The 392-nt window shown below is 40.3% G+C and overlaps 1 protein-coding gene across 1 annotated transcript in view; it reads left to right on the forward strand.

Annotated features, from left to right (window-relative positions):
- TBC1D5 (TBC1 domain family, member 5) overlaps positions 1–392 on the forward strand; it is a 540,661-nt gene that overhangs the window by 466,507 nt on the left and 73,762 nt on the right. The gene's annotated exons all lie outside the window — the stretch shown is intronic.

Below are 392 nucleotides of genomic sequence, written 5' to 3' on the forward strand. Positions count from 1 at the left end.
CCTTTTCTCCTTTGCCTTTAGCTTCTCTTCTTTTCTCAGCTATTTGTAAGGCCTCTTCGGACAACCATTTTGCCTTTTTGCATTTCTTTTTCTTGGGGATGGTCTTGATCCCTGCCTTCTATACAGTGTCATGAACCTCTGTCCATAGTCCTTCAGGCAATCTGTCTATCAGGTCTAATCCCTTGAACCTATTTGTCACTTCCACTGTATAATCATAAGGGATTTGATTTAGGTCATATCAGGATGGTCTAGAGATTTTTGCTGCTTTCTTCAATTTAAGTCTGAATTTGGCAATAAGGAGTTCATGATCTGAGCCACAGCTCCCAGTCTTGCTTTTGCTGACTGTATAGAGCTTCTCCATCTTTGGCTGCAAAGAATATAATCAATCTGAT

Source organism: Bison bison, unplaced genomic scaffold, assembly GCF_000754665.1.
Source record: "Bison bison bison isolate TAMUID 2011002044 unplaced genomic scaffold, Bison_UMD1.0 scf7180017864374, whole genome shotgun sequence".
NCBI classification, from domain to species: domain Eukaryota; kingdom Metazoa; phylum Chordata; class Mammalia; order Artiodactyla; family Bovidae; genus Bison; species Bison bison.